Source organism: Somniosus microcephalus, chromosome 1, assembly GCF_052327205.1.
Source record: "Somniosus microcephalus isolate GS21.2 chromosome 1, FLI_Smic_1.0, whole genome shotgun sequence".
In the NCBI taxonomy this organism is placed as follows: Eukaryota; Metazoa; Chordata; class Chondrichthyes; order Squaliformes; family Somniosidae; genus Somniosus; species Somniosus microcephalus.
This window is the reverse complement of record NC_140987.1, coordinates 281,304,060-281,317,668: the sequence shown is the minus strand read 5'-3', so window position 1 is coordinate 281,317,668 and position 13,609 is coordinate 281,304,060. Positions and strand designations below refer to the sequence as shown.

General features: G+C 49.0%; 1 long non-coding RNA gene across 1 annotated transcript; it reads right to left on the bottom strand.

Moving 5' to 3' along the window:
* Window positions 1-3,464: 3,464 nt before the first annotated feature.
* Window positions 3,465-12,846, bottom strand: LOC147124811 (uncharacterized). Its single transcript, XR_015079059.1, has 3 exons — window positions 12,174-12,846; window positions 11,877-11,971; window positions 3,465-3,730 (listed from the first exon to the last, which is right to left on the bottom strand). It is a non-coding gene; the product is annotated as an uncharacterized LOC147124811 (long non-coding RNA).
* Between the last annotated feature and the right edge of the window lie 763 nt (window positions 12,847-13,609).

Below are 13,609 nucleotides of genomic sequence, written 5' to 3'. Positions count from 1 at the left end.
CATCACCAGGGCACCCGGCGCGCTGCAGCAGCACAGTGGTCTGTCCCTCGGCAGATTGGTGCGCATGCTGCAGTGCTGGCCCGGGCGAGTGCCAGTGTCTCAGGTGACCAGCGAGCGCCTGCCATCCGCCAGCTTGCCCCCATTCCTCCAGCCACCACTGCCACTCCCCCAGTGGAGCTGCCAGGAGCTGCTGCAGCGACTGATGCTGGCCAGCCACAGCTGCAGCATTCAACAGCCGCCCGCTCGATGGCCAGACCTTGACTAGGCCGACCCCCAAGGGCATCTGCCGTCATGACATGTGCCCCTCTGGAGCCTGCCCCCAGCCTTGCAGCAGCCAATGGCCTTACTTTAAGGAGGAGCAGCAGGGCGGGCAGGGGCCACACAAAGATGGCCAAGGCATCGACCTAGCGGGCCAAAAAGTCGAATGTGTGGCCAGTTGTGTTTGTTTTTTGAGGCCGAGAATTGGATGTTTGTTTTTTGAAGGCCGAGGATGTGATGTTTGTTTATTACGAAGGCCGAGGATGACGGCCATTTTAGTTGCACTGTTTTGTTAATCCTCTCCAGGTTGTGGGAGCGAGTAACGTGTTTGAGTGTTTTTTGGGGGTTTCGTCTGTTTTTGGTTTTCATTTGGGAAGGGCCCTGAGTTTGTACAATAAAGCATTTTATTTATTAACATTGTCCATGTTTGATCTTTGAAGTGTTTGTTGCCTTAACCGGCTGAGGGCTTGCGGAGTGGCTGCAATCATGTTCTTTCATTGGCACAAGCCATTCCCTGACAGGGGGCCTAGAAGTGACGTTCAATAAGCCGCCGACGGGCGGCCCTTGGACCTTCTGCCTCCCTCCTGGGCTGGTACTCCTCGTCCTCCTCCTCCTCATGCTCCTCCTGCTCCTCCTCCTGAGGTGGGGGTCCAACGTGAGGTGGCAGTGCCTGAGTCCTGCGGATAACCAGGTTGTGCAGCATGCAGCAAATGACGACGAATTGGGAGACTCGCTCCTGCGAATACTGGAGGGCTCCCCCGGAGCGATCGAGACAGCGGAACTGTTGCTTGAGGACGCCGATTGTTTGTTCTATGATGTTCCTAGTGGCTTGATGGCTCTTGTTGTATGCCTCTTCAGCAGGGGTCGTGGGCACGCGGAGCGGGGTCATGAGCCAGGTACACAAAGGATAACCTTTGTCCCCGATAAGCCATCCTCTTGGGGGAGGCTGTGCCTGGAACATGTCAGCCACAGTTGTCTGTCGCAGGATAAAGGCATCGTGGCTGCTGCCTGGAAAGCGGGCATTGACAGCTAGGATGCGCTGCCTGTGGTCACACACCAGCTGTACGTTGAGGGAATGGTAGCCCTTCCGGTTGCGGCAATCCTCGGCATGCTCCAGAGGTGCCCGCAAAGCCACATGCGTGCAGTCAATGGTGCCCTGCACCATGGGGAAGCCCGCTATTCTTGCAAATCCCACTGCACGCTGCTGCTGCTTGTCCAGGGTCATGGGGAAGGAGATGAATTGATGTCTCCTTCTGAAAAGGGCTTCGGTCACCTGGCGGATGCAGCAATGCACGGCGAACTGGGAGATGTTAGCGATGTCCCCAGCAGCGGATTGAAAGGAGCCGGTGGCATAGAAGTTGAGAGCCACCGTCACCTTCACTGCCACCGACAGAAACGTCCTGCGCATCAGCTGTGGCTGCAGATCTCTCTGAAGCAGCTGGCAGATGTCTGCCACCACCTCCCTTCTGAATCGCAGCCTCCTTACACACATCGCGGCAGACATGGTCAGATAGGAGGACTGCTGGCGGTATACCCTGGGTGGGTAAGGCCTCAGTTGGCGACGCCTGTTGCCCCCTCTGCGTCTAGCCAGGGCTGCCACTCTCTCACGGCGTCTGTAAGCCCTTCTGGCATAAGGTTGAAAGTCAGCGTTGGCACCCAATGCAGCCCCCATTATATGCTGGCAAACAATGAGCTCTCAATGAAGGCAAAGATAATTGCTAAGCTCTGGCCTGAGCCAAAAATACATGTCCTAGTGTTGGTCCAAACCAGTAAGCTCTCCTCCTTGGTCTCTCTCCAAAAAACCGTTGCACAAGAGTGAATGCTGCAAAATGGCTGGCCTTTATAGTGCAGGGTAAGTGCCCTTTAATTAGCGCTCCCCGCGGCCCGCCTCGGCTGTGTACCGTTCCACTTCACAGTCGTTCGGGCCGCCCGGCGCACAATGGGGCGGCGCAAGTGAAGTTCCGGTTCGGGGCGCACAAAGGGCGTTGCACTAGTAAATTACGTCATGATCTGCACGCGCAGCAGGGCGCGCGCTAAGACTTTGCGCCGGCGCTAAATGTGTACTGAAGTTGGGGCGAGGCGCAGATCACGCTGCACCCGGGCGCTAAGCGCCTAGCGCTCGAGATCTACTCCTCCTAAGGCGCTAACGGCTGGCGCGCCCAACTGAATTTCTAGGCCTCAGAGTTTAAACAAGGACAATCAAAAGGTCAGCAGGACAGAAATGTCTTCAGACAAAGTTAGTTAATTATATTCTGTCAGGAGGTTTTGTTTGAATCTTGTTACCAAAAGATGATTTGCGCATCATGTCTGATTATCATATTTATACAGTGAAGAACACAAGTTCAATATGATCATGTATAAAGAGAAACGAGATTGACCTTTAACAGAATTGTTTTCCTTCTTTGGCCAGATGTCATTAGCAGTGCGGTTACCCAATAGTTCTGCAATGTATTGTTCTGGCAGGTTGTGATTAACTTAATTGCAATAGGTCAGAAGATTACGTTAGTTGCTGCTGACTTGGTTTTAGTCCACAGGCAATGGTACAAAAATACATTAGATGTCAAGTATCCCATCATGCACTAGTAAGGGCAAAATCACATTTCCACATTCCCTCCTTTTGTCCTTATCAAGGACAACCTAGTCTAGCAAGATTGCATTTAATCTTTCCTTCTCCATCAAATAGGTCCTTGATCTGTACCTGCATCATTACTTTAACTGGTTCTGCATAATAACTGTGGCCAACGCTTGGTCCTCTACTCTTACTCTTATCCAGGCACCATGAGCTTACTGGTCTCCCTATCCCAGATGTATTGGTGAGGACCAGGGAGGGGAGCTGTCTAGCATGGTCATACTTAGGCTGATACCATCCTTTGAGGGTGTCCAAATCGTACCCTGCCGAGGTCCAATGCCTTTGCCAGTCTTCATCTACTATAATCTTTTTGGGACCATTTAACTCATACTTGGTAATACTCCCATTTTGGCGTAAAATCCATTCCATCATCTCTGACTCATTGAAGGGGATAGGTCTTAATGGAATTCCCCCTTTACTATGTATGGGAACATGGGCACAAACCCAACAGCTGGAAGCGCTTACCGTTGCGTACGTGTACGCCATATACAAAAATGTATTTATATACAATTCGGGCATTGCAGGTATTATAAGTGTCCCAAGGAAACATAGTCCTCATGTCCAGTTCCATTTACTGATGGGGTTGGTGATTCCTTTTCCTTGTTTTCTGGAGCTCTTTTGCAGTGGGAGGCGTGGATCCATGTTGGTCTCTCTTTCACCTTTACAGCAGTATTAGTTGCTAGGAGTACTTGGTACGGACCTTCGAATCTGGGTTGGAGACCGTTCTTTCTCTTGAATACTTTTCTCTTGAATACTTTCACGTATACGTTGTCTCCTGGTTCTAGGTTATGGCACCTTCCTTCAGCTGGTTCAACCTGGGCTTGCTTGACCTGTTGGTGGAAACTGGAAATACGCTTAGTTAAGGCAATGCAATAATTCAACATATGTTCATTCATCTTGTGAATGTCCATCTGCTTGGCAGTGAAGGGTGCAGAAAATGGCAGTAGTCTCTGAGGTCGTCCCATGACGACTTCACGTGGTGACAGTCCCGTCGTTCTGTTTGTTGCTGATCGCCTTACCATCAATGCCAAGGGTAACAGTTCGACCCATTTAAGTCCTGTCTCGCTGCAGAGTTTGGAAAGTTTATTTTTCAGCATACCATTATATTTTTCTACCAGTCCCGCTGACTGTGGATGATAGCTGCAGTAGAAGTGTTGGTTGATCTGTAAAACCTTACACATTTCTCGCGCAACTGTCCCAGTAAAATGTGATCCATTGTCACTTGAAAGTTCTGCAGGTATACCAAATCGTGGTACAATTTCTTTTAACAAACATTTTGCAACAGTAACTGCATCATTTTTTTTTTTACATGGAAAGGCTTCAATCCATCGTGAAAACACATCTACAATAACTAATACATACTTAAATCCTAAACATACCGGTAATTCAATAAAATCCATCTGTAAATGTACAAAGGGTCCTGTTGGATTTGGGTGGGAGGCAGCCTGTACCTTTTCCGTTTTACCTGGGTTCATTGTTTGGCAGGTAATGCATTGTTCACTAATTTGTTTTGTAATTGTCAATGCCTGGTGAATACCAAGTTTGTGTGATATAGTCTGCCATCCCCCCTTTGCCTGCATGTGAACATGTGGACACATCGGGCAATCCATGGGAGTATTGACTTGGGAGCCACCATGCGGCCGTCATGGTAGACCCATACTCCTTCAGGTGTTTTAAAACAAGAATCATTCACCCAAGCTAACACTTCGTCTGGACTGGCCTGTAATTGATAGGCCAAAACGTCATCAATTGTGGGTGGGGGATTGTCTGGATCTTTATTTCTAAGAACATATGCAGACACTTGTGACCCTGTATCAGATAGAGCAGCAGCCTTAGCTGCTCGATCCGCCTTATCATTGCCCAAAGAAGCCTGGTCTTGATTGCCTGTATGTGCTTTGCATTTAATAACAGCAATTTTTGTAGGACACTGGAGAGCCTTTAAAAGGTTATCAATTTGTTCAGCATTTTTAACTGTAGATCCTGATGAAGTCAGGAATCCTCTAAGTTTCCAAATTTGACCATAATTATGAGTGACTCCAATGCATACCGGGAGTCAATATAAATATTCACTGATTTTCCTGTAGCTAAAATACATGCTCTTGTAACGGCAAACAGTTCTGCTTGTTGTGCTGAAAGGAAAGATGGTAGTGAGCATACTTGGATAATTGAATGATCATCGGAAATGGCATATGCACTTTTTGGCGAGCCCTTTTCGTCTCTGAGGGCTGATCTGTGATGAAATATGCCATTCATCACTCATCTGTATTCTCTGTGTGTGATTGTGCCTGTGACTGTGGTTTAGTTTCAGTTTCATTTCCCTTACCTCAGTTCCATTTCCTCACCTGTATTTCATTGTGTGTAGGGCTCCGCCCATACCTGGCCCCTACTTAAGCAGGCCCAGCATGTCTCACATCCAGTACAGCCAACCTCTGGATGGGGGACACTTCTCCACTGTGTGTTACCTTCTAAGTTAATAAAAGCCTTGCTTTGTTCAGTTAACATTGAGTCTCGGATTTATTGAGGCACATCAATTTTATTAACTTATTTTTCAACACAATGGATCAACTCTTGAAACCCGAACGTTTGGATTTGGACCAGCATGCTTCGGACGCATCGGCACGCTTTGGACACTGGTTTAAGTGTATGGAATTCTTCCTGGACAATTCCGCAGCCATCACAGGCGCTACGGACGCTGAAAGTATGAAACTCGGAATCCTGCGGAATTGGGTAAGCCACCGTGTTTACCCCCTCATCCAAGATGCCGACACGTACCCGGCCGCCTGCGACATCTTAAAGGCGCATTACCAGCAGCCTACGAATGAGGTGTAAGCTAGGCATCTGCTCGCTACTCGCGCACAGCGACCTGGGGAATCGCTGGATGAGTTCCTAGTCACCCTGAAAACGCTTGGCAAAGACTGCAAGTGCCAAGATGTAAAAGCCGCAGTGTACACTGACGAGCTTGTTCGTGATGCCTTTATCACAGGCCTCAGCTCCACTTACATCCGGCAGAGACTACTGGAGAAAACGGGATTGGACCTGAAACAGGCTGTGGACACAGCACGATCCCTGGATGTGGCCCAGAGAAACTCGGACGCCTACTCTTCAGCCCGCGCCGCCCACGCCGCCACGTGTGCACCAAGGGCACCGCCATCTTGGAAGGCACCTTCCCCGCCCGGCAGCCAGACACCGTCGGGGCCCCGCTCTCCCCCCAGAAGCCCTACGAAAGCCGCGACACGTCGGGGCCCCAACTGCTACTTCTGCGGACAGCCGAAACACACCAGAAACCTGTGCCCGGCAAAAGGCACCACCTGCTTCAAGTGCGGTAAGAAGGGGCACTTCGGGAAGGTGTGCAGAGGGAATCCCGCCGGAAAACCCGCCACCGCCGCGTGTGCGCCGTGGGAGTGGCCATCTTGGACGCCATCTTGCCCGACCTCGTGGGGTCCGCCATCTTGTGAGCAGACAGCGTGGACGCCATCTTGTCTCGATCAGGGCCCTACAGTGGCATCGGTCACAGTGGACCAGACCAGGCCGCACCCGCTATCCAAATCAATGGTGGACATCGAGGTAAACGGGTGCGGGGTTAAAGGTTTAATTGACAGTGGAAGTACGGAGAGTTTTATCCACCCTGAACTAGCACAACAACTCTCTCTAATGGTGGTCCCTACTCGGGGTACCATCTCTATGGCTGATAAAACCCAGACATCGACCATTATGGGTTACTGCGCGGTACAGTTGTCCGTTAACGGAACTGTATACGATAATTTTAAATTACTAATCATGAAGAATCTATGTGCGAGCGTGATCTTGGGCCTGGATTTCCAGTGCCACCACCAAAGCATCACGCTCAATTACGGTGGGTCCCAGCCGCCCCTCACAGGGTGCGGCCTGGCTACCCTGAAGGTAAAGCCGCCTTCGCTATTCGTGAACCTTACCCCTAACTGCCGGCCAATAGCGACCAAAAGCAGGAGGTACAGCTGGGAGGACAGGCGGTTTATCGCGACCGAGGTAGACAGGCTCCTGAAGGAGCGCATTATTGAACGCAGCAACAGCCCGTGGCGCGCCCAAGTGGTGGTGGTGAGGGGTAGCGAGAAGAAACGGATGGTGATCGACTATAGTCAAACGATCAACAGGTACACCCAACTAGACGCCTACCCGCTACCCTGCATATCAGAAATGGTGAACCAAATCGCCCAATACCGGGTGTTCTTCACCATCGACCTCAAGTCAGCATACCACCAGCTCCCTATCAGACCAGAGGACCGCCCGTACACCGCCTTCGAGGCGAACGGACGCCTCTACCAATTCCTCAGAGTCCCCTTTGGGGTGACGAATGGGGTCTCGGTCTTGCAGAGGGAGATGGACCGCATGGTCGATGACCACCACTTGCAGGCAACCTTCCCCTACCTCGACAACGTCACCATCTGCGGTCACAACCAGCAGGATCACGACTCGAACCTCGAGAGGTTCCTGAAAACCGCACAAAAACTCAACCTCACTTACAACGAGGACAAGTGCGTTTACAACACCACGCGCCTCTGCATACTAGGCAGCGTGGTGGAGAATGGGGAAATCGGACCAGACCCCGACCGATTGCGCCCCCTACGGGAGCTGCCCCTGCCCAACACTCCCAAAGCCCTGAAAAGGTGCCTGGGGTTATTTTCTTATTATTCCCAATGGGTCCCCAACTACTCCGACAAAACCCGCCCCCTCTTGAAAGCATCCTCATTTCCGCTCTCTGCTGAGGCCCACGCCGCCTTCAAAAGCATTAAGCGGGATATTGAGCGGGCCACGCTACAGGCAATGGACGAGAACACTCCCTTTCAAGTGGAAAGTGATGCGTCTGACTTTGCCTTGGCGGCCACCCTCAACCAGGTGGGGCGGCCCGTAGCTTTCTTCTCGAGGACCCTCCAAGGGCCCGAGATCAGACACTCCTCCGTGGAAAAGGAGGCCCAAGCCATCATGGAGGCAGTGCGCCACTGGCGCCACTACCTAGCCGGCAAATGCTTCACCCTACTTACCGACCAGCGGTCGGTAGCGTTTATGTTTAATAATAAACAGAAGGGGAAGATTAAAAATGATAAGATTCTCAGGTGGTGGATCGAGCTCTCCACCTTCGAGTATGACATCATTTACCGGCCAGGGGCCCTTAACGAATCCCCCGACGCCCTCTCACGAGGGATGCGTGCCAGCGCCACCGGGGATCGGCTACAGACCCTCCACAACGACCTCTGCCACCCAGGGGTCACACGGCTGTTCCACTTCATAAAGTCCCACAACTTACCCTACTCGATTGAGGAAGTTCGGTCTCTGACCAGGAACTGCCGCACTTGCGCTTAGTGCAAGCCTCGGTTCTACCGCCCAGATAGAGCCCACTTAATCAAAGCTACACGGCCCTTTGAGCGGCTCAGCTTAGATTTCAAGGGCCCCCTCCCATCAGCCGACCGCAATGTTTACTTCCTGAACATTGTGGACGAATACTCCCGTTTCCCATTCGCCTTCCCCTGCCCAGACATGACCAGCGCCACAGTCACTAAATGCCTCAACAGCCTGTTCTGCCTGTTCGATATGCCGAGCTACATCCACACGGATAGGGGGGCGTCCTTCATGAGCGAAGAGCTACGCCAGTACATGCTGTCCAGGGGGATCGCCACGAGCCATACCACCAGCTACAACCCCCAGGGTAAAGGCCAGGTGGAGTGAGAGAACGGGACAGTATGGAAAGCAGTCACTCTAGCTCTAAGGACCAAGGGCCTCCCTATCTCCCGCTGGCAGGAAGCCCTCCCAGATGTGCTCCATTCGATACGGTCGCTATTGTGTACTGCCACTAATGCCACGCCTCATGAACAAATGTTTGTTTTTCCCCGGAAATCCACCTCAGGCGTATCCATGCCGTCATGGCTCTCCACCCCAGGTCCGGTATTTGTACGAAGGCATGTGAGGGGCCACAAGGCGGACCCTCTCGTGGAGTCAGTGCACCTACTCCACGCCAACCCCCAATACGCGTATGTCCGGCACGCCGACGGAAGGGAGGACACCGTGTCCATAAAAGACGTCGCCCCAGCCGGTAACGACAACAACCACAACAACGATCACAGCAACCCTTACCCACCCACTACTCTTTCATCACCCCCGGAAGAACATCGACCAATGGTACCCCCAACAACCACCCCTTCAACAACCCTGGCGGCGCCCCCGGCAGAGACCCAGGAGGCCACCAGGGACACCCAGCCAACACCCGCGGCACCACAACAGCCACGTCGGTCACAGAGGACTATCAAACCCCCGAACAGACTAAATCTATAGAAGGGGTGAATGTGATGAAATATGCCATTCATCACTCATCTGTATTCTCTGTGTGTGATTGTGCCTGTGACTGTGGTTTAGTTTCAGTTTCATTTCCCTTACCTCAGTTCCATTTCCTCACCTGTATTTTATTGTGTGTAGGGCTCCGCCCATACCTGGCCCCTACTTAAGCAGGCCCAGCGTGTCTCACATCCAGTACAGCCGACCTCTGGATGGGAGACACTTCTCCACTGTGTGTTACCTTCTAAGTTAATAAAAGCCTTACTTTGTTCAGTTAACATTGAGTCTCGGATTTATTGAGGCACATCATGATCCATCCACATAAAATATAAAATCGCTATTGTCCAGAGGAGTTTCTACAATGTCTATATGAGGCTTAGTGATAAGCTGAGTCACTGATTCACAATGCCTCTTGGGTAGGTGATGCAATTAGCAGGTCGTCTACGTACTGTATGAGGGTTGACCCATCGGTTAAGACAACATCCTGTAAATCATGTTTGAGGCACTGCGAAAAAATAGTTGAGCTTTCTGTATAGCCTTGTGGCAGCCTAGTCCATGTGTATTGGGTTCCTTTGAACATGAAGGCAAACAGGAACTGGGAATCTTGATGAATAGGAATGCTGAAGAAGGCTGAGCAGAGATCAATGACTGTATAATACCTTGAATTAGGAGGTATACTGGTCAGGATAGTGGCTGGGTTTGGGACCACTGGGTAGGCAGGGAGAACAGACTCGTTAACTGCTCTTAGGTCTTGAACCAACCCTGACTTATTCTCCACTCCTGTTGAACTGCAGCTTTTGATAGGTGTAGGACCATCTGTCCTAGATCAGAAGGTTTGAATTCATGTGCCACTGCTAGTATACAGTGTGGCTTAGAGTCTTTTACCCTGAATAATTCCCATGCTGTTTGGGTCAACAAGATTGGTGACGCTATTCCTTCTTGCCCAATTAAAATTCTTCGGATTTTAAGTGAATATTTCTGATGCAGAAAGGGCTTGTAATTAATTGCCACTTCTAGATCTTCTCCCGTTTTGTCATAATAGGCTATACAGTGCAATTTATCATGCCAATTTCCCAAATTAAACTGCTTCTGGTATTCTGATACTTATCTTGTGACATACTGCAATGCTCCCACAGCCATCAGTAATTGTTTACTGAGGTTGTCATCATGATTAGTCCAACAATACAAAATAGGAGAATTGTGGACCTGCAATGGGTACATCCCGCATCTGTCAGTTGGAACATGTACCTTCAGTCCTTTTTCCGTACATGATATCACTGCTTTCATTTTACACAACAAATCTCTTCCTAATAAGTTGATGGGAACGTCTTCAGATAATAAGAATGCATGCTGTTCATGAAAGTCTTTCATCTGTACATCCAATGGAGTGGGCCATACCATAGTCTGGGTTGTTCCTGAAAGTCCTACACACTTGACACTGATTGGTACAAGGTGTTCCTACTGCATATTGTTTAGTCAAGACCGAATTAGTTGCTCCAGTGTCTACCAAAAAATGGAACTTGTGTTCCATTCATATTTAAATTTATAAATGGCTCTTCTTTAGAATTTAATGATACTGCAGGCAATTGTACCACAGCTTGTTGTTCCTGGGCAATGTCTGGGGTGGGCTCTAAGTAACGTCATGCTGAACAATTTGGATTTTGTCCAAACTGTTCATTTGGGCCACTTTGATTTCCCCAGGGATTGCTAGTTGTCCAATTAGTCTGTGGACGAGTGTGAACCTGGGCTTGGGTATTTCTGTTTCCGGATAAATTTTGTGGACCCTGCCAACCCTGATTTGTTTAACTTTTTGTTGTTTATTCTGTTCCTGATTAATCTCATCCCTCTTTTTATTATGTTTACTAACATCTATACTTCGTTCGCGTCGCCTCTCTGCTTCCTTTTTCCAATCTGAGAAGGCTGACCAATTTACTTCTTTTTTTCCTTTTCTAGTTGGGTCCCTTTGTTTTTATGAGGCATTCCTCTAGAAAGGTAATTCTGTCTATGTTAAAGGTGCCATCTGGTGGAAATGGGTATTTCCCATTTCGGGTCCATCTGGACCACCTTGGCAGGTCATTGATTGAAACTTGACCGCAGTTTTGAAAAATATAACAAGCAGGGGTGCCTTTCTCTGGGATTTTACTAGATTTGGCACCCTTTTTTTTTTATTACTTAATTGGGACTTTCCTGTTGGTTAGTCTCAACTAGGCGTAATAATTTCTCTGGATCGCAATAACCCGTTTCCCCTTTGCGATTTTGCAACCAAGTCGCTGTAAGAGATGAAAAGAAACACGTACTAACAATAACAAGACTAATAATAACTAACGCGACAGACCACACAGGTAAACAAATTAGGTAACTCATTAAAATCTTATACTATATACTGAACAATAGACAATTCTCAGTCTGTGTTATTCGCCACTGCAGAACTGAGTCCTTATACTTTAATGAAATCTCTGAAGGTCTCCTGCCTTCTGCCGCAAGACTCTCTCTCCGGCTTCTTAATCTCCGGGGGACCCAACCCCTACTATCTCTGAAGGTCTCCTGCCTTCTGCCGCAAGACTCTCTCTCCGGCTTCTTAATCTCTGGGGGACCCACCCCCTACTATAGTCTTAACTTAATCTCCGGGGGACCCACCCCCACTGCAGTATCAAACTTCTAGCGCTTTTCCTTTTACCCTTGGTACCTTTCTTAGTCCGGGATCACCCGACTTTACTGTGTCTTATCTGGACGGTCTATTTCAGGGCTCAGGTTTCCGAAATCGTCTCCTTTTCTGATAGACTGAAAGAGGAAATAATTACAAAAATGACAACTCAACCCTGGAAAAATGAGTCTCAACTGATCGCAGTACTGTAGCCAATAGCAAACAGAAGACACTAGTTTTCAGACTGAGAGGGAATCCCTTTGGTGGCTAATGCCACTTATAACTGGCCAGTTCGGATTCGTTCCCAGAAAGATACCGTGTCTTTGTCCGTTTACTCACCGGTACAGCAAGCGATCTCGGTGGAACCTCCAAGAAATACTGTCGAAGTCTCGACTCCGAGTAAGACTCTGAAACAAACTGTACTGTCAGATAAGCAAAGCTTTATTTTACTTGCATACAAGTGTATACAAGGAGAGAGCTGCCTGGACAAAGGCTAGGCCAACATCTCTAAAGGACATCAGCAAATGCAGCATATTTATACACTCAAACAAGCAAGCGTTCCATAGATCACGTGTAATGGTATTGTATCATCTTAAACACATTAAGAGTTTAAACAAGGACAATCAAAAGGTCAGCAGGACAGAAATGTCTTCAGACAAAGTTAGTTAATTATATTCTGTCAGGAGGTTTTGTTTGAATCTTGTTACCAAAAAATGATTTGCTCACTCATGTCTGATTATCATATTTATACAGTGAAGAACACAAGTTCAATATGATCATGTATAAAGAGAAACGAGATTGACCTTTAACAGAATTGTTTTCCTTCTTTGGCCAGATGTCATTAGCAGTGCGGTTACCCAATAGTTCTGCAATGTATTGTTCTGGCAGGTTGTGATTAACTTAATTGCAATAGGTCAGAAGATTACGTTAGTTGCTGCTGACTTGGTTTTAGTCCACAGGCAATGGTACAAAAATACATTAGATGTCAAATATCCCATCATGCACTAGTAAGGGCAAAATCATATTTCCACACCAACCATGATGCTGGGTGTGATGGGTGATGTCTCAGCTTCCATTGTAGCACAAGCAGAAGCCAAGTCTGAGTGCCGCAGTGTAAGCTCAGACTTCTGTCATCGTGGCTGGGTTTATCAGTGTTGAAAGGGGCTTGCAGGGTGTCACAGCAGTCCAGCAATCTGTCCTCCAACAGATTATTAGGATTGCTGAAGTGCCGCCCCGGGGGGTGGCAGTGGCTCTGTGGAGCACAAACCTGCTGTCCTCTCAGGATGCCAGCATTCGTCTTCCCACCACTGCCACTCTGCCAGTGCCCTTGCTGTTGCCTGTCATTCAGCCAGCCCGGACTGCTGCCGCCCATGCCGAGGTGGTGCAGTCTACAGCCAGGCTTTCTAGGCCCAGAGGTGCTCAAGGTCATCCTCCAAGGCCATCTGCAGTCTCGCCCACTGGAAATCAGCAGCCTTCCACCAGCCATGCTGCAGCCACTGGGGTAGCACTGCATAGGAGCACTAGAACAGGCAAAGGCACACGGAAGATAGGCACAAATGGTGATTAGTTGATTTGTTATGTTACATTGTGTTGTGTCTGTGTATAATAAGACACAGACTGCAGGAGAAGGGTACAACAGGTGTTTACTCAACGTGGTTCACACGGGAACTGATCTGTACAGATTACTACTCAGTGCTATATACAGGTGTGGTCACTGCCGGTACTGCAGTATACATGAACTGTAAATGATAGTTCCCCCCTTAAAGGTATATACA